Raw genomic sequence first — 24,065 nt, forward strand, 5'->3', positions numbered from 1 at the left:
GCGGCCATCGACTGGCTGGAACGACCAGATCATTTCTAAACTGAACGCTGTGTTGATCCGGGACATCGTGTGACTACCACAGAAATGGCAAGAGAGCTGGACATAGCACTTTTGCGGCACATTCCACTGTTACAGGAGATTTTGTAATGAAAGACGTGTGGAGGATTTCGCGCGTCGGCATGGAGCCGCAATGGCAAATGGTAAATGGACTGCATTTATATAGCGTTTTTCCATCTGCATCAGATGCTCAAAGTGCTTTACAATAATGCCTCACATTCACCCCGATGTCAGGGTGCTGCCATACAAGGTGCTCACTACACACCGGGAGCAATAGGGGATTAAAGACCTTGCCCAAGGGCCCTTAGTGATTTTCCAGTCAGGCAGGGATTTTAACCCAGCATCTTCTGGTCTCAAGCCCAACACCTTAACCACTAGACCATCACCTCCCCCATGGCGCACAACAAAAAAACACCTCCGTGTTGGAAGTCTCACAGGACATGTTGGAGCATGTCCAGCTGTTACACAATTTCTCGGATACTCACTCGACTGAAAAGCCATCGAAAGCCGTCTGAATCTTCCGAATGGTTTCCAACACGGAGGTGTTTTTTTTGTTGCGCACCATAAGCGGCTCCGTGCCGATGCGTGAAATCCTCCGAATGTAACAGTGGAATGTGCCACAAAAGTGCTATGTCCAGCTCTCTTGCCATTTCTGTGGTAGTCACACGATGTCCCGGATCAACACAGTGTTCATTTTGGAAATGATCTGGTCGTTCCAGCCTGTCAATGGCCGCTCGGTGCGCCGCGCGCCCTCCGCCGCTGTGGGCCATCTTTAAAAAGTTTTTAACACTCCTTAATCCATGTGACGAAGACAGAATCTTCACCGAAAGCCATCTGAATCTTTCGAATGGTTTCCAACTGGCTGTCTCTAACAGTTTCTGAAAAAAATTTCATGGAGCAAAGCGGCAGTCATTCTGCCATTTCCCTGACAATGAAAATTCGACGAGGGGGCTGGACCAGTGCTTACTCAAAGCCTGCCCACAGGCGAATGACACAACTGACAGGCGTGAAAAAAACTCACGCACGAAGGTTCAAGCTTGGCTGATGCAAGGGCACATGATTCAAATCCATATAGTTTTTGAAAAAAATAAGTCTGCAGACAATCACTGTTGAGCTGGATGTGAAATTTGTCTAAGTGCCCCACGACTGTTGCTTTGCAAAAAGCCACACACATGTGGTACATGTGTCTCGCACGTGTGCCTCGGTTGTTCCACAACCAGGACAGAACCCGCATTGTTCCTCTTCAATCAGAGGTTTGACTATCGGCCAAACCTTCCTTTCCAGCACCCTAGAGTAGACTTTACCAGGGAGGCTGAGTAGTGTGATGCCCATGTAGTTGGCACACACTCTCTGGTCCCCTTTTTTTAAATAATGTGAACCACCACCCCCAGTTTGCCACTCCTTAGGCACTGTCCCAGACCTCAGTGCAATGTTGAAGAGATGTCTCATCCAAGACAATCCCTCCACACCCAGAGCCTTCAGTGTTTCTGGACAGATCTCATCAACCCCCGGAGTCTTGCCACTGCAGAGCTGTTTGACTACCTCAGTGACTTCCACCAGGGAAATTTATGAAAATGCTCCATCAGCTTCCAGCTCTGGCCCTACTATAGAGGGTGCTGTGGTCTGATGCAGGAGTTCCTCAAAGTGTTTCTTTCAGCACCGGATTGCATCCTCAGCTGAGGTCAACGGAGTCCCATCCTTACTGTAGACAGCTTGGATGTTTCCCCCTTTTCCTCTCCTGAGTTGCCTCATGGTCCGCCAGAAGCACCTTGGTGCAGACAGAAAGTCCTTCTCCAAACTCCTCCCACACCTGCTGCTTTGCCTCCCCCACAGCAGAGGTTGCAGCCCCTCGGGCCTGTCAGTGCCTTGCAACTGCCTCCGGAGTCCTCCAAGATAACATATCAGTTATAGTTCAGTAGCTCAGCCTGTTTACATCATTCATGAATTATGTTGCTGTGTGTCGTGTTCCATCTTGTCACAATTACCCGATCGAGTGTATATTTTGTTTTTAGAACAAGTGCTCAAAGTGGGGCATGAAACTGTAAAGAGGAAGAAAAAAGACGTTACTGACGTTGGGAGAGAGACGCTAATGACGATGTACTGAGACGGTGAACGAGAGAAACAGCAATTAAGAAACAACACATTGAAATGTCAGATAAGTCAGCTGGGACACAAGAAGAATGATGGAGTGTTAGGATGGATGGTCTCACCCAAACCATAAACACACACTCAGACACACACACAGGCACAGAAAAATGCAGGCTCTGTGACATCACAACCAGCTAAACAGAAATACACACACACACACACACCACTTCAGTCACCTTATAAACGTGTTCCTGTATAATTAATTATCTGATGAATGTCACCTGAAACCTGAATCACAATATTACATTAATACAACCGTGTTATTGTCTGTTTAATTTGGATTATGTTATTACAGTAAGAGACATTTTTTTCCCCAAAGAATCGGACATGTTGTCACAATGACCATGTGTGATTTGGTTCAAACAGCAGGCCACAGGACGTATATACCATCAAACGAACACACATTTCCCAGCTGCCAAAATTCCCGTTGGCATTCAAAGTCGGACCATATCACTTATTTAGATGTTTTTCAAAGACGTGGACAAAATGTGCCAATCTCCTATCCAAACAGTCTTAGGGAGAGAGGTGGGGTTCAGTCTGTCTCAGGGTCACATTTATCAATTTCAATTCAATCAATTTATTCAGTTTGTAGAGCGCCAACTCATGACAGCATCACCCCAAGGCGCTTCACACAAAACAACCCAAAAACAAATTAAAATGAATTAAAAGATTAAAAAGCAGAATTAAAAGAAATAAAAAGCATAATTACATCAATAAAAAGCATAATGATAAATATGCTAATTAATGCTGCATTTACTCATAGGCAGGACATGTTATGAATGTCATATTTGCATCATTCTTGGCACATTCCTGACATTCTTAACGTGACATAATGCATCTGAATAGTTTCTTAATAGTGCGTGTTGGTGCGTGATATTCGTGATTTTCGTGGAGCATGTTTTTGGCTGTCAAAAATTCTTCCATGAATGTCACACACCACCCTCATTTTACCTCATCTTGTGGAGGTCAGAACAGAGCGTGTTGATCCATCTTGATTAGTGATGATCCTTAATAGAGCGTGACAGTGTTCTTCTCTGACGTGCACACAGTTAAACCCTGCTGCACCACATTCAGTTTCATTGCTGCAGTGTGCTGAAGAAGGACAGTGACACCAAGTCGGCTAAAAGTCTCGTTCCAGTGCTCCTCAGTGCGCTCCTGCAGGTGTTCCACCTGCTGCTGCTGTGCCTGATGTTTGGGAAAACAAGCGAGACAAGATCTGCGTGGAGCCACACATCTGGCTGTCTCCATCTCCGCCTCCTCTCTGCGCCACTCCACGGCACACAGCCCAACTGAGCATGCATTCACAAAGTTCTTCTGCTGTGGATTTTGAGGAGCAAACTGGAACAATCTGAATTGTTCAGCAATTGACGGTTGTATGAATATGGGTGTGTGTGTGTGTGTGGAGACAATTCACCTCATTCACAATGTGACAGAACTTAACAATGCGCTGTTATGTGCAATAGCGTGCAACAGTGCGGAACATTATTCTTGACTGTGCGTAATGGTTCCTGATAATTCTCCAGCAACATGTCATTAATCGTAACGCATGGTAACAGGTTGCAACAGTTCCTGAGGACACCTGATGCCTCTGCCCTCAATCATCACATTCGTGATCAGTGGTCAAGAATGTACTTTGTGGCATTTGTTACTTGCTGTCCTTATGTGTAAACGCAGCTTTAATGAGAGGCAGAACAGATGCCCACAGAATCTGACTGCCTTATAGACGCTGGAACACTGTTCCACAGAAAGGGGGCACGATAGGAGAAAGCTCTTTGCCCTGCAGACATTTTATTCACCCTAGGGACAGAAAATAGTCTTCCAAGTCAGCCAGGTAGGAAGATGCCAGTCCATGAACAATTTTATAGGTTAGTAGACAGACACATTCACACACTTACAGTCAATTTAAAGTGTGCAATTCACATTGACCTGTGTGTCTTTGGAAGTGGCAGGATGTCGGTGCACCCAGAAGGAGCCCATGCAAACATGCAAACTCCACATAGAAAGGACCAGGTGGGAATCGATCTCATGACCTTATTGCTGTGAGGCAGCAGTGGTAACCACTCATCCACCATGCCACCCTGAGTTGTTTCAAGTATAGCTGTTTCATTCTGACCTATAGGATTATTTGTGATGCTTCTGTTCAGTTTATCAATGATTTCAATTTTTTGGCTCTATGTCAATGCAGCTGTTCACTGTCTCTATACTTGACAACGTCTCCACGGCGTCACCCAGATGTTTCCTGAAAACTGTGTCTGAGTCCATCTGGGTGGGGGGGTATGAAGCCCAAATACGCCCTCATCTCATAGCTACCAACAAAGCTAACAGGCTAATCTTGGATTCGGCGGGCATTAAAAATGATGACTGGATTATTGCTTTTGCAGTTGTGGAGTAAGTGTGTCGCTAAGGACACAACCATCGATGCCTGCTAGTTAGTGCTCAATAAAAATTATATAATACTACAATTTCAATTTTAATTTCATGGAAGTACTGGAGCACAGACTTCTTAGATGGGCAGCTAATTCAGTTAACCATGCAGTAAGGCATATCATCTCAGATATTTATAATAAAATGCTCATAAAGGACATATATGGTCAATTCCACAGCAGCAAGCAGCCACTGCTAGTGGGGCCGTCGACCTGCTGTCAGTTGAAGCAGAACAGACTACCAATAACAGAATGACAAATAAAGCAGAAAAAAGAAATGTCAATCATGCAAAGACAGAAATGTTGCAGCCAAACAATCCAGATACATGTAGGGTCCAGTGGTCACAACAGCTAACGCTTTAAGCTGTTAAACGCTTATTTAAAAGCTTAAACTGATGAACTTTAACACAACACTCAGCTCTTCAGCATCTCACGGTATCATTTAGCCCCACCCAGACCCCCCACTTTTTAAATATTTATATATATATATATATATATATATATATTTGCCTTTCAGCTTCTGGGGAGCTCCACCCCCTAGACCCCCATAATTACAGCCCTCTTAACCCCCTGCCAGTTTAAGTTTTTTTTAATGTAGATGTAAATTAATATTCAATGTTTTCAGCTCGTTGACAGTAGGGCTGTACAATATGACCAAATTATCATATCTCAGTATTGTCATATACTGTGATATATAATATGACTATGATTTGACACAAAGTGCAGCAACAGTGAAAATGAAACCTTCTTAAACAAAACAGTAATAATACCACACTCATTTTACACTCTTCATAAGGTTGGGATACTGTGCCCTCCAAAAGTATCGGAACACTTGGAATTCCACACATTATACGTTTGATGTCCCTGACATTAATGAGGTATGAAACCGTAGGTTTGAAGCTGTGGACGTGCACGCTGACGACAGCTGGGCTTTGATTAGCAAAGAGCCAACAGTCCCACCGCTGACTCGCTTCTTTGCTTTGCTGACTCGCTCTGTGTATTTTCATCATTCTGCCTGCCTTTCTTTCTTTATCTTATATCTTCTCGTACTTTCCCCTGCAACCGTGTTTTGGCATGTGGTTCTCGCGGGACGCTCGTTTCTCTGTGTTCTGACTCTTTTCCATTAATAATTTCTTTCGCCACTCTCAGTGCCCGCTGCTCTCCATCTCTTTCTTTACACCCGCCTCTGATTTGTTATGCCAGTGCCTTTCCCTCGCACATTTCTCATTGGTCACTGTCCGCTGAGCTTTTTATTAGCCCCCCCATCCGTTTAATCTCATACACACCCCCCGTCAGAGATTTGTTTCTCCCTACAGCGAGCCGCGCCGACATTTTTCACCTGCAATCACAGCGGGTTCACAGCACTGGAGAGCTGGGGGGGGGAGGTGAGCTAACAGCTCCAATACTCTCCATCATTCTGTCCAGCAGGATCTATGTCGATGGTACGGCACACACGCATTGTTATTTCACTTCGTTGGCTCTCACTGCGGTATTGTATCACTTCCTGTTCCGGAGCACAGCGGTGTTTTTCTGTATCTGTTAGCTGTTTAATCTGCGCAGTTAGATTGATCTAGTTATCTAGATTACGATTTGTTTCACAGTGTAATCTTTACATGCCTTAACTAAAGCACTCCTTCTGCTGAATCACCTCTAAATTATTTACACATTATTCACTTTGCGTGTTTTTAGGAATCCGCTAGCTTAGCGTAGCTACTAGCTCTTAGCCGGTTTAGCATGGCGGCTTCTCCTGTCTCTCCCGCACTTTTCTGCTCTGGGTGTGAAATGTTTAGTTATTCCTCGGCCTCCTTTAGTAGTAATGGTACTTGTAATAAGTGTATTTTATTCGTAGCTTTGGAGGCCAGGCTGGGCGAATTGGAGACTCGGCTCCGCACAGTGGAAAATTCTACAGCTAGCCAGGCCCCTGTAGTCGGTGCGGACCAAGGTAGCTTAGCCGCCGTTAGTTTCCCTCTGGCAGATCCCGAGCAGCCGGGAAAGCAGGCCAACTGGGTGACTGTGAGGAGGAAGCGTAGTTCTAAACAGAAGCCCCGTGTACACCGCCAACCCGTTCACATTTCTAACCGTTTTTCCCCACTCGACGACACACCCGCCGAGGAACAAACTCTGGTTATTGGCGACTCTGTTTTGAGAAATGTGAAGTTAGCGACACCAGCAACCATAGTCAATTGTCTTCCGGGGGCCAGAGCAGGCGACATTGAAGGAAATTTGAAACTGCTGGCTAAGGCTAAGCGTAAATTTGGTAAGATTGTAATTCACGTCGGCAGTAATGACACCCGGTTACGCCAATCGGAGGTCACTAAAATTAACATTGAATCGGTGTGTAACTTTGCAAAAACAATGTCGGACTCTGTAGTTTTCTCTGGGCCCCTCCCCAATCAGACCGGGAGTGACATGTTTAGCCGCATGTTCTCTTTGAATTGCTGGCTGTCTGAGTGGTGTCCAAAAAATGAGGTGGGCTTCATAGATAATTGGCAAAGCTTCTGGGGAAAACCTGGTCTTGTTAGGAGAGACGGCATCCATCCCACTTTGGATGGAGCGGCTCTCATTTCTAGAAATCTGGCCAATTTTCTTGAATCCTCCAAACCGTGACTATCCAGGGTTGGGACCAGGAAGCAGAGTTGTAGTCTTACACACCTCTCTGCAGCTTCTCTCCCCCTGCCATCCCCTCATTACCCCATCCCCGTAGAGACGGTGCCTGCTCCCAGACCACCAATAACCAGCAAAAATCTATTTAAGCATAAAAATTCAAAAACAAAAAATAATATAGCACCTTCAACTGCACCACAGACTAAAACAGTTAAATGTGGTCTATTAAACATTAGGTCTCTCTCTTCTAAGTCCCTGTTGGTACATGATATAATAATTGATCAACATATTGATTTATTCTGCCTTACAGAAACCTGGTTACAGCAGGATGAATATGTTAGTTTAAATGAGTCAACACCACCGAGTCACACTAACTGTCAGAATGCTCGTAGCACGGGCCGGGGCGGAGGATTAGCAGCAATCTTCCATTCCAGCTTATTAATTAATCAAAAACCCAGACAGAGCTTTAATTCATTTGAAAGCTTGACTCTTAGTCTTGTCCATCCAAATTGGAAGTCCCAAAAAACAGTTTTATTTGTTATTATCTATCGTCCACCTGGTCGTTACTGTGAGTTTCTCTGTGAATTTTCAGACGTTTTGTCTGACTTAGTGCTTAGCTCAGATAAGATAATTATAGTGGGCGATTTTAACATCCACACAGATGCTGAGAATGACAGCCTCAACACTGCATTTAATCTATTATTAGACTCTATTGGCTTTGCTCAAAATGTAAATGAGTCCACCTGTTGGGAAAGTGTAGGTACACGGACCCACAACAGGGGGCGCAAATGAACGGACAATGGAGGAAGTCAAATAACAACACTTTACTGTTGTGAAAGGGCACAACAAACACAACAGATTACAACAATAGACAAAAAGTCAAATCACAAAAGGTGTCGTGTGGGCAGGCTCGAAGATAGAAGACGTCTGTCCAAAGCAGAACCGGAACCACACGATTTCCTCCGCCACCAGACCCCGGGAATACTGGAGCCGCCAAGTCCCGAACTCCCAGGTGGCCACTGCCTCCACGTGTCGAACCTGGTACTGCTGGCGAGGAACAAAAAAACAATTAAATGTGGGCGCGTATGCACCCAGCAATCCACAAGGCAGGAAAACCACCTCCACCTCTCGTTGGAAAAAGAGTCTGCTATACAATACACAAAAGGTTACTGTTGAAAAAATCTCACAATCAGCTGAGAACGTTACCTTCCTGGTAAAGCGATATCTCGGCAAAGAGGTGGAGATGACGTCTTGCTGATATACCGATGCTGATCAGATGAGTGGTGACAGCTGTCATAGGTGATGAGTGTCAGCTGTCACCCCGGCTGCTCCTGTGAGGCGGCACCGCCCTCTGGTGCCTGGAGCCCGCACTCCAGGCAGGGTGCCCTCTGGTGGTGGTGGGCCAGCAGTACCTCCTCTTCAGCGGCCCACACAACACCAACCACCACTTTAATCATATCTTAGATCTTGTTCTGACTTATGGTATGGAAATAGAAGACTTAACAGTATTCCCTGAAAACTCCCTTCTGTCTGATCATTTCTTAATAACATTTACATTTACTCTGATGGACTACTCAGCAGTGGGGAATAAGTTTCATTACACTAGAAGTCTTTCAGAAAGCGCTGTAACTAGGTTTAAGGATATGATTCCTTCTTTATGTTCTCTAATGCCATATAACAACACAGTGCAGAGTAGCTACCTAAACTCTGTAAGTGAGATAGAGTATCTCGTCAATAGTTTTACATCCTCATTGAAGACAACTTTGGATGCTGTAGCTCCTCTGAAAAAGAGAGCTTTAAATCAGAAGTGCCTGACTCCGTGGTATAACTCAAAAACTCGTAGCTTAAAGCAGATAACCCGTAAGTTGGAGAGGAAATGGCGTCTCACTAATTTAGAAGATCTTCACTTAGCCTGGAAAAAGAGTCTGTTGCTCTATAAAAAAAAAGCCCTCCGTAAAGCTAAGACATCTTTCTACTCATCATTAATTGAAGAAAATAAGAACAACCCCAGGTTTCTTTTCAGCACTGTAGCCAGGCTGACAAAGAGTCAGAGCTCTATTGAGCTGAGTATTCCATTAACTTTAACTAGTAATGACTTCATGACTTTCTTTGCTAACAAAATTTTAACTATTAGAGAAAAAATTACTCATAACCATCCCAAAGACGTATTGTTATCTTTGGCTGCTTTCAGTGATGCCGGTATTTGGTTAGACTCTTTCTCTCCGATTGTTCTGTCTGAGTTATTTTCATTAGTTACTTCATCCAAACCATCAACATGTTTATTAGACCCCATTCCTACCAGGCTGCTCAAGGAAGGCCCTACCATTATTTAATGCTTCGATCTTAAATATGATCAATCTATCTTTGTTAGTTGGCTATGTACCACAGGCTTTTAAGGTGGCAGTAATTAAACCATTACTTAAAAAGCCATCACTTGACCCAGCTATCTTAGCTAATTATAGGCCAATCTCCAACCTTCCTTTACTCTCAAAAATTCTTGAAAGGGTAGTTGTAAAACAGCTAACTGATCATCTGCAGAGGAATGGTCTATTTGAAGAGTTTCAGTCAGGTTTTAGAATTCATCATAGTACAGAAACAGCATTAGTGAAGGTTACAAATGATCTTCTTATGGCCTCGGACAGTGGACTCATCTCTGTGCTTGTTCTGTTAGACCTCAGTGCTGCTTTTGATACTGTTGACCATAAAATTTTATTACAGAGATTAGAGCATGCCATAGGTATTAAAGGCACTGCGCTGCGGTGGTTTGAATCATATTTGTCTAATAGATTACAATTTGTTCATGTAAATGGGGAATCTTCTTCACAGACTAAAGTTAATTATGGAGTTCCACAAGGTTCTGTGCTAGGACCAATTTTATTCACTTTACACATGCTTCCCTTAGGCAGTATTATTAGACGGTATTGCTTAAATTTTCATTGTTACGCAGATGATACCCAGCTTTATCTATCCATGAAGCCAGAGGACACACACCAATTAGCTAAACTGCAGGATTGTCTTACAGACATAAAGACATGGATGACCTCTAATTTCCTGCTTTTAAACTCAGATAAAACTGAAGTTATTGTACTTGGCCCCACAAATCTTAGAAACATGGTGTCTAATCAGATCCTTACTCTGGATGGCATTACCCTGACCTCTAGTAATACTGTGAGAAATCTTGGAGTCATTTTTGATCAGGATATGTCATTCAAAGCGCATATTAAACAAATATGTAGGATTGCTTTTTTGCATTTACGCAATATCTCTAAAATTAGAAAGGTCTTGTCTCAGAGTGATGCTGAAAAACTAATTCATGCTTTTATTTCCTCTAGGCTGGACTATTGTAATTCATTATTATCAGGTTGTCCTAAAAGTTCCCTGAAAAGCCTTCAGTTAATTCAAAATGCTGCAGCTAGAGTACTAACGGGGACTAGAAGGAGAGAGCATATCTCACCCATATTGGCCTCTCTTCATTGGCTTCCTGTTCATTCTAGAATAGAATTTAAAATTCTTCTTCTTACTTATAAGGTTTTGAATAATCAGGTCCCATCTTATCTTAGGGACCTCGTAGTACCATATCACCCCAATAGAGCGCTTCGCTCTCAGACTGCAGGCTTACTTGTAGTTCCTAGGGTTTGTAAGAGTAGAATGGGAGGCAGAGCCTTCAGCTTTCAGACTCCTCTCCTGTGGAACCAGCTCCCAATTCAGATCAGGGAGACAGACACCCTCTCTACTTTTAAGATTAGGCTTAAAACTTTCCTTTTTGCTAAAGCTTATAGTTAGGGCTGGATCAGGTGACCCTGAACCATCCCTTAGTTATGCTGCTATAGACTTAGACTTCTGGGGGGTTCCCATGATGCACTGAGTGTTTCTTTCTCTTTTTGCTCTGTATGCACCACTCTGCATTTAATCATTAGTGATTGATCTCAAACCCTAGGAACTACAAGTAAGCCTGCAGTCTGAGAGCAAAGCGCTCTATTGGGGTGATATGGTACTACGAGGTCCCTAAGATAAGATGGGACCTGATTATTCAAAACCTTATAAGTAAGAAGAAGAATTTTAAATTCTATTCTAGAATGAACAGGAAGCCAATGAAGAGAGGCCAATATGGGTGAGATATGCTCTCTCCTTCTAGTCCCCGTCAGTACTCTAGCTGCAGCATTTTGAATTAACTGAAGGCTTTTCAGGGAACTTTTAGGACAACCTGATAATAATGAATTACAATAGTCCAGCCTAGAAGAAATAAATGCATGAATTAGTTTTTCAGCATCACTCTGAGACAAGACCTTTCTGATTTTAGAGATATTGCGTAAATGCAAAAAAGCAGTCCTACATATTTGTTTAATATGCGCTTTGAATGACATATCCTGATCAAAAATGACTCCAAGATTTCTCACAGTATTACTAGAGGTCAGGGTAATGCCATCCAGAGTAAGGATCTGGTTAGACACCATGTTTCTAAGATTTGTGGGGCCAAGTACAGTAACTTCAGTTTTATCTGAGTTTAAAAGCAGGAAATTAGAGGTCATCCATGTCTTTATGTCTGTAAGACAATCCTGCAGTTTAGCTAATTGGTGTGTGTCCTCTGGCTTCATGGATAGATAAAGATGGGTATCATCTGCATAACAATGAAAATTTAAGCAGTGCTTTCTAATAATACTGCCTAAGGGAAGCATGTATAAAGTGAATAAAATTGGTCCTAGCACAGAACCTTGTGGAACTCCATAATTAACCTTATTCTGTGAAGAAGATTCCCCATTTACATGAACAAATTGTAATCTATTAGATAAATATGATTCAAACCACCGCAGCGCAGTGCCTTTAATACCTATGGCATGCTCTAATCTCTGTAATAAAATTTTATGCTCAACAGTATCAAAAGCAGCACTGAGGTCTAACAGAACAAGCACAGAGATAAGTCCACTGTCCGAGGCCATAAGAAGATAATTTGTAACCTTCACTAATGCTGTTTCTGTACTATGATGAATTCTAAAACCTGACTGAAACTCTTCAAATAGACCATTCCTCTGCAGATGATCAGTTAGCTGTTTTACAACTACCCTTTCAAGAATTTTTGAGAGTAAAGGAAGGTTGGAGATTGGCCTATAATTAGCTAAGATAGCTGGGTCAAGTGATGGCTTTTTAAGTAATGGTTTAATTACTGCCACCTTAAAAGCCTGTGGTACATAGCCAACTAACAAAGATAGATTGATCATATTTAATCAACTCAATCAATCAACTTTTTTCTTATATAGCGCCAAATCACAACAAACAGTTGCCCCAAGGCGCTCCATATTGTAAGGCAAGGCCATACAATAATTATGAAAAACCCCAACGGTCAAAACGACCCCCTATGAGCAAGCACTTGGCCACAGTGGGAAGGAAAAACTCCCTTTTAACAGGAAGAAACCTCCAGCAGAACCAGGCTCAGGGAGGGGCAGTCTTCTGCTGAGACTGGTTGGGGCTGAGGGAAAGAACCAGGAAAAAGACATGCCGAGAAGGGGGGCAGAGATCGATCACTAATGATTAAATGCAGAGTGATGCATACGGAGCAAAAAGAGAAAGAAACAGTGCATCATGGGAACCCCCCACAGTCTACGTCTAAAGCAACATAACCAAGGGATGGTCCAGGGTCACCCGATCCAGCCCTAACTATAAGCCTTAGCGAAAAGGAAAGTTTTAAGCCTAATCTTAAAAGTAGAGAGGGTATCTGTCTCCCTGATCTGAATTGGGAGCTGGTTCCACAGGAGAGGAGCCTGAAAGCTGAAGGCTCTGCCTCCCATTCTACTCTTACAAACCCTAGGAACTACAAGTAAGCCCGCAGTCTGAGAGCGAAACGCTCTAATGGGGTAATATGGTACTACGAGGTCCCTAAGATAAGATGGGACCTGATTATTCAAAACCTTATAAGTAAGAAGAAGAATTTTAAATTCTATTCTAGAATTAACAGGAAGCCAATGAAGAGAGGCCAACACGGGTGAGATTTGCTCTCTCCTGCTAGTCCCCATCAGTACTCTAGCTGCAGCATTCTGAACCAACTGAAGGCTTTTTAGGGAACTTTTAGGACAACCTGATAATAATGAATTACAATAGTCCAGCCTAGAGGAAATAAATGCATGAATTAGTTTTTCAGCATCACTCTGAGACAAGACCTTTCTGATTTTAGAGGCAGTCCTACATGTTAGTTTAATATGCGCTTTGAATGACATATCCTGATCAAAAATGACTCCAAGATTTCTCACAGTATTACTAGAGATCAGGGAAATGCCATCCAGAGTAACGATCTGGTTAGACACCATGCTTCTAAGATTTGTGGGGCCAAGTACAATAACTTCAGTTTTATCTGAGTTTAAAAGCAGGAAATTAGAGGTCATCCATGTCTTTATGTCTGTAAGACAATCCTGCAGTTTAGCTAATTGGTGTGTGTCCTCTGGCTTCATGGATAGATAAAGCTGGGTATCATCTGAGTAACAATGAAAATTTAAGCAATACCGTCTAATAATACTGCCTAAGGGAAGCATGTATAAAGTGAATAAAATTGGTCCTAGCACAGAACCTTGTGGAACTTTAGTCTGTGAAGAAGATTCCCCATTTACATGAACAAATTGTAATCTATTAGACAAATATGATTCAAACCACCGCAGCGCAGTGCCTTTAATACCTATGACATGCTCTAATCTCTGTAATAAAATTTTATGGTCAACAGTATCAAAAGCAGCACTGAGGTCCAACAGAACAAGCACAGAGATAAGTCCACTGTCCGAAGCCATAAGAAGATCATTTGTAACCTTCACTAATGCTGTTTCTGTACTATGATGAATTCTAAAACCTGACTGAAACTCTTCAAATAGACCATTCCTCTGCAGGTGATCAGTTAGCTGTTTTACAACTACCCTCTCAAGAATCTTTGAGAGAAAAGGAAGGTTGGAGATTGGCCTATAATTAGCTAAGATAGCTGGGTCAAGTGATGGCTTTTTAAGTAATGGTTTAATTACTGCCATCTTAAAGGCCTGTGGTACATAACCAACTAACAAAGATAGATTGATCATATTTAAGATTGAAGCATTAAATAATGGTAGGATTTCCTTGAGCAGCCTGGCAGGAATGGGGTCTAATAAACATGTTGATGGTTTGGATGAAGTAACTAATGAAAATAACTCAGACAGAACAATCGGAGAGAAAGAGTCTAACCAAATACCGGCATCACTGAAAGCAGCCAAAGATAACGATACATCTTTGGGATGGTTATGAGTAATTTTTTCTCTAATAGTCAAAATTTTGTTAGCAAAGAAAGTCATGAAGTCATTACTAGTTAAAGTTAATGGAATACTCAGCTCAATAGAGCTCTGACTCTTTGTCAGCCTGGCTACAGTGCTGAAAAGAAACCTGGGGTTGTTCTTATTTTCTTCAATTAGTGATGAGTAGAAAGATGTCCTAGCTTTACGGAGGGCTTTTTTATAGAGCAACAGACTCTTTTTCCAGGCTAAGTGAAGATCTTCTAAATTAGTGAGACGCCATTTCCTCTCCAACTTACGGGTTATCTGCTTTAAGCTACGAGTTTGTGAGTTATACCACGGAGTCAGACACTTCTGATTTAAAGCTCTCTTTTTCAGAGGAGCTACAGCATCCAAAGTTGTCTTCAAGGAGGATGTAAAACTATTGACGAGATACTCTAACTCCCTTACAGAGTTTAGGTAGCTACTCTGCTCTGTGTTGGTATATGACATTAGAGAACATAAAGAAGGAATCATATCCTTAAACCTAGTTACAGCGCTTTCTGAAAGACTTCTAGTGTAATGAAACTTATTCCCCACTGCAGGGTAGTCCATCAGGGTAAATGTAAATGTTATTAAAAAATGATCAGACAGAAGGGAGTTTTCAGGGAATACTGTTAAGTCTTCTATTTCCATACCATAAGTCAGAACAAGATCTAAAATATGATTAAAGTGGTGGGTGGACTCATTTACTTTTTGAGCAAAGCCGATAGAGTCTAATAATAGATTAAATGCAGTGTTGAGGCTGTCATTCTCAGCATCTGTGTGGATGTTAAAATCGCCCACTATAATTATCTTATCTGAGCTAAGCACTAAGTCAGACAAAAGGTCTGAAAATTCACAGAGAAACTCACAGTAACGACCAGGTGGACGATAGATAATAACAAATAAAACTGTTTTTTGGGACTTCCAATTTGGATGGACAAGACTAAGAGTCAAGCTTTCAAATGAATTAAAGCTCTGTCTAGGTTTTTGATTAATTAATAAGCTGGAATGGAAGATTGCTGCTAATCCTCCGCCCCGGCCCGTGCTACGAGCATTCTGACAGTTAGTGTGACTCGGGGGTGTTGACTCATTTAAACTAACATATTCATCCTGCTGTAACCAGGTTTCTGTAAGGCAGAATAAATCAATATGTTGATCAATTATTATATCATTTACCAACAGGGACTTAGAAGAGAGAGACCTAATGTTTAATAGTCCACATTTAACTGTTTTAGTCTGTGGTGCAGTTGAAGGTGCTATATTATTTTTTCTTTTTGAATTTTTATGCTTAAATAGATTTTTGCTGGTTATTGGTGGTCTAGGAGCAGGCACCGTCTCTACGGGGATGGGGTAATGAGGGGATGGCAGGGGGAGAGAAGCTGCAGAGAGGTGTGTAAGACTACAACTCTGCTTCCTGGTCCCAACCCTGGATAGTCACGGTTTGGAGGATTTAAGAAAATTGGCCAGATTTCTAGAAATGAGAGCTGCTCCATCCAAAGTGGGATGGATGCCGTCTCTCCTAACAAGACCAGGTTTTCCCCAGAAGCTTTGCCAATTATCTATGAAGCCCACCTCATTTTTTGGACACCACTCAGATAGCCAGCAATTCAAGGAGAACATGCGGCTAAACGTCACTCCCGGTCTGATTGGACCGATCCGACCAGGTGAAGGAGACTTTTGGAGAGGTCAGGGCTGTCAGGGGGCTAACTACCTGACTGTAGCCCTTAATGAACCTCCTATAGAAATTAGCGAAGCAGAGGAACTGTTGCAGCTTCCTACGGCTTGTTGGTTGGGGCCAATCTCTCACCGCCGCAACCTTGGCCGGACCAGGGGCGACGGAGTTAGAGGAGATGATAAACCCCAGGAAGGACAAAGAGGTGCGGTGAAACTCGCACTTCTCGCCCTTCACAGACAGTCGGTTCTCTAACAACCGCTGCAGGACCTGACGTACATGCTGGACATGTGTCTCAGGATCCGGAGAAAAGATGAGAATATCGTCAAGGTACACGAAGAAGAATTGGTGCAGGAAGTCCCGCAAGACGTCGTTAACCAAGGCTTGGAATGTCACGGGGGCGTTGGTGAGGCCGAACGGCATGACCAGGTACTCAAAGTGACCTAACGGGGTGTTAAATGCCGTCTTCCATTCGTCTCCCTTCCGGATCCGAACCAGGTGATACGCATTCCTAAGATCCAGCTTAGTAAAGATTTTGGCTCCATGCAGGGGGGTGAACACGGAATCCAACAATGGCAACGGGTGTCGGTTGCGAACCGTAATCTCATTCAGCCCCCTGTAATCAATGCATGGACGGAGTCCGCCATCTTTCTTGCCCACAAAAAAGAAACCTGCCCCCATCGGGGAGGTGGAGTTCCGGATCAGCCCGGCAGCTAATGAGTCCCGGATGTAGGTCTCCATTGATTCGCGCTCAGGTCGTGAGAGGTTGTACAGCCTGTTGGACGGGAACTCAGCGCCTGGTACCAAATCAATGGCACAATCGTACGGACGGTGCGGGGGAAGGGTGAGTGCCAGATCATTGCTGAAGACGTCAGCAAGATCGTGGTACTCAACCGGCACTGCCGTCAGATTGGGAGGGACTTTGACCTCCTCCTTAGCCTGTAAACCGGTAGGAACCGAGGATCCTAAACACACCCGATGGCAGGTTTCGCTCCACTGAACCACCACCCCAGACGGCCAATCAATCCGGGGATTGTGCTTCAACATCCATGGGAAGCCCAAAATCACGCAGGAGGTAGAAGGAGTTACAAAAAACTCAATCTCCTCCCGATGGTTTCCAGACACCACCAGAGTTACTGGTTGTGTCTTGTGTGTGATTAAAGGGAGGAGGGTGCCATCTAGTGCCCGCACCTGCAATGGCGAAGGAAGTGCCACCAGAGGGAGCCCTATCTCCCTTGCCCATCTGCTGTCTAGCAAATTCCCTTCTGACCCCGTGTCCACCAGTGCTGGGGCTTGAAGGGTTAAATCCCCGCTCAGGATTGTAACTGGGAGTCGTGTGGCAATCTGTGTGTGTCCCACGTGAATGTTTTGACCCCCCCTTAGCCCAGTCTCTGAGGGGGGTTGTTGTTGTGGCCGTTTGGGGCAGTTTTTCTGCATGTACTCCTTTGAGCTGCAGAGAAAACACTCCCTGCGGACCAGCCTCCTCATTTTGGCCCTGTGCATTTCCGTAACAACGTCAGCAGGGGGAGCTGTTGCCCCACGGAGCGCTGCGGCTGTGGAGCGTGGGGAGGGCGGCCCCTTTTCGAACCCGGAAGGGAGAGGGACGGCGCGTATCCGGCCACGTCCTTCGCCTCGCTCCCGACGGCGTTCCTCCAACCAATTGTCTAACCGTATAACGAGATCGATAAGCCCATCTAAATCCCGCGGTTCCTCCTTAGCTACCAGATGCTCCTTCAGGACCGATGACAGTCTGTTTATGAAGGCGGCGCGGAGCGCAACGTTATTCCAGCCGGACCTCGCAGCCGCGATGCGGAAGTCGACTGCATATTCGGCTGCGCACCGGCGCCCCTGTCGCATTGACAGCAGCATTGTTGAAGCGGTCTCTCCTCTGTTAGGGTGATCAAACACTGTTCTGAACTCCCCCACAAACCCAGTGTATGCTGATAACAACCGTGAGTTCTGTTCCCAGAGCGCCGTAGCCCAGGCGCGTGCCTTACCCCGAAGCAAATTAATAACATAAGCCACCTTGCTGGCGTCAGACGCGTACATCACGGGTCGTTGTGCAAAGACGAGCGAACACTGCATCAGGAAGTCCGCGCACGTCTCCACACAACCCCCGTACGGCTCTGGGGGACTTATGTATGCTTCAGGGGATGGTGGGGGGGTTTGTTGAACGACCAGTGGAATGTTAATACCCGGCACCGGGTCGGCAGGAGGAGGAGCCACAGCAGCGCTCTGATTGCGCGCTTTCACCTGTGCGGTGAGAGCCTCCATCCTGCGATTAAGGATGACGTTTTGCTCGGACATCAAATCCAGCCGAGCGGTAAAGGCGGTGAGGATTTGCTGCAACTCACCGAGCACGCCTCCTGCAGACGCCTGTGCACCCTGCTCTTCCATTGGCTGTCCAACAGATGGATGACGCCTCTCGGGATCTGTGACGCTGGCCGAGATATCCTGTTGTGAAAGTGTAGTGACACGGACCCACAACAGGGGGCGCAAATGAACGGTCAATAGATGAGCCAAAAAGTAACAATTTAATGTTGTGAAGGTGCACAACGAATACACAGACAATCTCAGAATATGATAACAGTCAATCCACAAAGGTGACGTGTGGGCAGGCTCGAGGATAGTAGACGTCTGTCCTGAGAAGAGCCGGAACCACACGATTTCCGCCGCCACCGAACCTGGTGAATACTGGAACCGCCAAGTCCCGAATTCCCAGGTGATCACCGTCCCCGATTGTCGGATCTGGTACTGCTGGCGAAGAACAAAGACAGTCAAGTGTGGGGGTGTGTACACCCCGTAACAACAACGGTGGGAATGCCACCTCCACCTCTAACACACGTGCAGCTCCTGTCACAAAGCACTTATCTGGTGGGGTGTGAAGCGAAGCTGTCGCCGGTCACGCCAATCTCCAGACAATGCACTCCACAGGAAAAACAGCTGCAAAAATGAGTTCAGACTAAACACAGTTAGTTACTCGGCTGAGAATATTACCTCCAGTGAAGTACGATATCTCGGCAACGAGGTGGAGATGACGTCTGGTCTTTATGGAGTGAGATGATGTAGAGTAGATGGGTGACAGCTGTCAAGAGATAATGAGTGACAGCTGTCACCCCCGGCTGTGTCCGTGGCGGCAGCGCCCTCTCGTGCCTGAAGCCCACACTTCAGGCAGGGCGCCCACTGGTGGTGGGCCAGCAGTACCTCCTCTTCTGGCGGCCCAAACAACACCTTGTCTAATTTGTGACACTGTGTTACTTTCATTCACTCACACAGTGAGATCATTAAAAAAGGCCGGTGTCTTACTGCAGTCACCCAAACTGGGTTTAAGTAACACACAATGTAAAACAAAAGTTAAGTTTCCCATTAGCAAGATATTGTGCCCATTTGCCAACATATGAAGTTCTAAAGTTAATGGTGAAGCCCCCTGTGATATTTTTAAACATTTAAGTCAGAAAAAGGATTTTCTTCTGCCCCCTGTAATTTTGTTCTTTGGTAAATTCACAATCTTAAGTCACCATCAGGATGATGCCTCAAAGACTCCATTCAGAGTGGAGGGGCAGAAGAAGAAGAAGACCACCAATATGATCAAATGGCAAACTTGATCAACGTCAGCATCATGGAACCAAAGAGCTGTAGTCGACCCTCAGCCTTCAGTTGTAAACAAAAGGAAGTAAAACTAAGTACAAGAAAGTGATGGACACAGCTATAAAGACAGGTGACCTCTGATCCTGGAGGGTTAAGGGTTAGGGGTTAGGGTTAGGGGTTAGGGTTAGGGTTAGGGGTTAGGGTTAGGGGTTAAGGGTTAGGGGTTAAGGGTTAGGGTTAGAAATGGTAAAATAAAATAAAAAGCATCGCGAAAACGTGACTCATGTCATTCCAAATCATGACTTTACCAGCAATAAAAGTTTGCTGTAGTTGTCTGATGTTCCACTGAAATAAAGCTACTTTATTATAACTAGATCACAACACAAAGTAAATTGAATCAGTTTTCTGAAAACCAAAGGCAGCTACACCTTTAAACAGTGGCTGTGCTGACAGACGTATTTAAACCTGACTTATTATTATTATTATTATTGTTTTGTGCTGTTAGAACAAATTGAAATTCCATGATGTCTTGTGCCTCTGTTGATGGGATTCAGCGCACTATGTCAGTATCTGGGGATCAGAATACAATTTAGAAGAACTCTGTCTGGGTGCATTTATATTGAAGGATGTGCTGTGGAGGCGACGCCGATGTCTCTGAGGCTGTTTATGCCACGTTTTAGTCATTCCATTTTGCCATGTATATCAGGCTGTTCAAAGTCTTTTTTCTTCAATGAAAATCAATTGCATTTGGGTGTGTGGGGTTTAGTTATTTAACTTCATGGCCATTTTCTTCATGTCTCCACACAGCATCCTTCTCTCCTGTTTTGTGGACTGAATGACGCTGAAGTTCTGATTGATTTTTGTATTAAATATTACAATATCTGCACATATGCATGGTTTCTACATATGTACAAATATTAGGGTTTCTGTGGAGCTTGTAGTGCTTTTCTGATATCTATATTCCCATCTGCAAACTACTACTACTAATATCATTGTTACTATTTATTAATATTATTATTATTAATATGTTCATGTCACGGACATGAACAAGCTCTCCAGCATCTCACCATGTCATTCAACTCTGTCAGAATTTTTTTTTGAGTAAACGCTTCAGGGGAGCATTAGCATGGCTAAAATCTTCTGGGGGACCCCACCCCCACCCCGAAGCTGAAAGGCATATATATATATATATATATATATATATATATATATATATATATATTTAAAGGTGGGGAGTCCACTGAAGCATTTAATAATAATAATAATAATAATAATAATAATAAGATGACAATAACAATACATGTGAAGCAACGTGCGAAGCAACGTGCGAAGCAATGTGCGAAGCAATGCGCAAAGCAACGCACAGCAGCGCAAAGCAACGCACAGCAGCGTGAAGCAACACACAGCAGCACGAAGCGACACACAGCAGCATGACGCTCGCTTATGGTCCTAAACAAGAAGTGCCAAATTTTGTGTCCACAGTTACACAGTATATGTCAAATGTCAAACACTTCCTAGATCGACACTTCCTGGATTAACAGGGATCTCATGGAATTTTGCGCAAACTCAGTGGCAAGTTCACACTGAAACAGGAAGTGCCAAATTTTGAGTTCATAGTGAAACAGGAAATGTCAAATGTTGAACACTTCCTGGCATGGGTGGAGCTAGAGTGGAGGCCTGGGTTTCACTGGACTCCCCTGAAATCTGATTGGACACAGATGATTGACATGTCATGGCACCACACATCTGGTTGAAAAGAGCTGCATTTTGAAATCAGTAAATCACATTGACTGCTAGGTTCCTCCTGTCCAGGAGTTGGTGCAGTGTACCACAAAAAGTTCTAATCCACCTTAGTAGAAGAAGAAAAATGTTTGCCTCAGATTTGAACTGTGAATTGTGGACTAATAATGACACCAAAGTTATACTGGTGAGTAAAAGACCGTATTTTATGCCAGAAATGAGGTCCAGGTTGTTAAAAGCGGCATTCTCCTTTAATTTGGGTTGTCTTATATACGTTTGTTTCTCCAGTGATTTTTAAATGAGCAGGCAGCTGTTGATTATATAACCTGTGACACCAGGATGATGCATTTCACTTAAAAATACACATGCCATAGAGTGTTTCTCAATGTACTCAAAAGTATTGGAATGCTTGCTAGTTCACACGTTTAGTTTGTTTATGCCATTTCAAATACAAATAAATAAATACATCTGAAGTTGTCTTCCTTAACTCAAACTGAAAGCACATCTCTATAACTTGATATAAATTAATTAAAAATCTAAAATCCAGCTTCCCGATGAAGTGGTGTAGAGGAGGATTTTCTTCAAAAGAAGACCTGAAAGTTCAGCTACAATTTGACAGAAAGTACATTTGAGATGAAAGACTAGATTTGATGTTTTGGTGAAAGAAACTTTTGTATTTCTTCAGAATTGATGTAAATAAAGTCCAAGACATATTCAGTGACTTGGAAATGTTCATGTTTCCATCCCCTGACTTGTTTAAAGAAAACTGGCAATAAAACTGATTATTATTTACAGGTTATATCAAGTTTTAGAGATTTGCCTGTTTGAGTTTGAGGAAGATAATTTTAGAAATTTTTATTCTTTATGTTTTTGTATTTCTTGTATTTGAAATGGCATAAAGCAGGGGTTTTCAAAGTGTGGGAGAGTGAGCCCCCTCAGAGAACAAATGAATTGCTGCACCCCCCAGGGCAACACCACACATACACACAATTTCAGCATTTTCATGTTTCTTTTTATTCTTTTACATATCTTAAACACATTTTAAAGTATTTGTGTGTTTTTAAGGAACTGTCTATGCATTTACACATTTTACAGCCTTTGTAAACATTTCAAACGTTTTAAAGAACTTTCTATTCTTTCACTCATTTTACACCCTTTTCAAACATTTTAAATGTGTTTTTAAAGAACTTTCTATTCTTTCACACATTTTACACCCTTTTCAAACATTTTAAATGTGTTTTTAAAGAACTTTCTATTCTTTCACACATTTTACACCCTTTTCAAACATTTTAAATGTGTTTTTAAAGAACTTTCTATTCTTTCACTCATTTTACACCCTTTTCAAACATTTTAAATGTGTTTTTAAAGAACTTTCTATTCTTTCACACATTTTACACCCTTTTCAAACATTTTAAATGTGTTTTAAAAGAACTTTCTATTCTTTTTTCTTTTGTCATATTTTAAACATCTTTTTTAAAAACATTTAAACCTCTGTGTTTTTAAATGTCTTTGTCATAACTAACACATTTTAACATAAATAATAAGGGATGGGTATTGATAAGATTTTATTGATATCAATGCCATTGTTGATTCTGCTTATTGATCCGATTCCTTATGGATTCCCTTATCAATACCACCTGTGAATTTTCTGTGTACTAAAAGTAGGCTTTACAGGTTTTCTATGTCAATAACATTTTATTGAGTCTTAAACTAAATACTCGGCAAATTCGCCGAGTCGTTTCCGTGACGACTCGGCAAATCTGTGTGCGCCGCGACAGGAAAAACACCTCCGTGTTGAAAACCATTTGTAGAATTCAGGCGGCTTTTAATGGCTTTCAACAAGTGAGTAACTGAGAAATTGTTTAACAGCTTGGGCATGTTCCAACTTGCCCGTTAAGATTTCCAACGGAGGTGTTTTTCCTGCCGCGACCCCCCGCGGTCGGGTCCAGCCCGACATGTGACTCTGCCCGCACGTTCTTTCATTACAAAATGACCGTTAACAATGGAATGTCCGAATAAACTCCTCATGCCAACTTCTTCTGAAAGTTCTCTGTTCTCTGACGACTTACTGCGTCAACAGAGCCTGAAATGTGGAAGTTTTCAACTTGAAACGGCGAGACGCTGCCGCCTCGAAGTGCAGATCGCCGTCAGGCGCCGTGGACCATCCTTAAAGCGACACTACCAGACCAAAATCTCTCATCAGCCGTTAAAATTTTTACCGAAAACCAGCTGAATTTATTGAATGGTGTCCACTCAGTTGTGCCTTACAGTTTTGAAAAAATTTTTATCAAACAAAGCAACAGTCTCTGAGCCATTCCTAAACAATGAAAAAAATCGACGAGCGGGTGGACGACTCCTCACTCAAAGACTGCCCACAGGCGAATGACGTAACCGACAGGCGTGAAAAAACTCTCGCATGCCCACGAGGGTTCAAGCATGTCTGATGTAATCACACGTGATTCAAATCCATATGGTTTTTGAAAAAATAATAAGGTCGGATACTTTTCTAATAGACCTCGTAAATATGAAATTGGTCACTGGATCCTTAAACTCTGGACATAAATAGAAATAAAC

At 43.2% G+C, this 24,065-nt stretch overlaps 1 protein-coding gene and 1 long non-coding RNA gene across 4 annotated transcripts in view; both read left to right on the forward strand.

The window, feature by feature from the left end:
- Positions 1-24,065, forward strand: part of tspan4a (tetraspanin 4a) — a 1,052,607-nt gene that overhangs the window by 525,832 nt on the left and 502,710 nt on the right. The window lies entirely within an intron of this gene.
- LOC117501310 lies at positions 5,341-21,958 on the forward strand. Its single transcript, XR_004558008.1, has 2 exons — positions 5,341-5,481; positions 21,921-21,958. It is a non-coding gene; the product is annotated as an uncharacterized LOC117501310 (long non-coding RNA).

This window comes from Thalassophryne amazonica, chromosome 2 (assembly GCF_902500255.1).
Source record: "Thalassophryne amazonica chromosome 2, fThaAma1.1, whole genome shotgun sequence".
Lineage (NCBI taxonomy): Eukaryota > Metazoa > Chordata > Actinopteri > Batrachoidiformes > Batrachoididae > Thalassophryne > Thalassophryne amazonica.